At 44.3% G+C, this 445-nt stretch overlaps 1 pseudogene; it reads right to left on the minus strand.

Moving 5' to 3' along the window:
• LOC119591076 overlaps positions 1-445 on the minus strand; it is a 13154-nt pseudogene that overhangs the window by 9309 nt on the left and 3400 nt on the right.

The following is a 445-nucleotide window of genomic DNA, read 5'->3' on the forward strand; positions in this document are numbered from 1 at the left end:
CGTAAGATATTACTAAAGGCTTCCCGAAACCAGACACGTGGCGCTGCATGCGGTCCGCGCGTTCCAAAGGTTGACCCCTTGTTCCAATGTCTTTCACAGCTTTTTCCCGCTTTTTACCAAGTGGTCTGATGAAATAGCATAACGAAATTTTGAAAAATAACACGTTTTATACCCAGCTCTCTCAAAAGAAAAGATTGGCAAGGATTTTCCGGGAGACATTTCCCCTGTTAGCCCCAAAGTATGTTTTACCCCAAATGGGGTTCAGACGAAGCCCTCCCCCCTTTTCCTATCTACATCCATCTTGGGTCGCCCATCTCCTGAGCCAAGTAAAGATTAATGTGAAATGTTTCAAACGCGATTTCTTCAACTAACTGATACCCCGCCCCATATTCAGCACTTATTCAAAAAGACAAATGGTCCCAGAAACAAAGGCACAATAAAGTGG

Source organism: Penaeus monodon, chromosome 28 (genome assembly GCF_015228065.2).
Source record: "Penaeus monodon isolate SGIC_2016 chromosome 28, NSTDA_Pmon_1, whole genome shotgun sequence".
NCBI classification, from domain to species: domain Eukaryota; kingdom Metazoa; phylum Arthropoda; class Malacostraca; order Decapoda; family Penaeidae; genus Penaeus; species Penaeus monodon.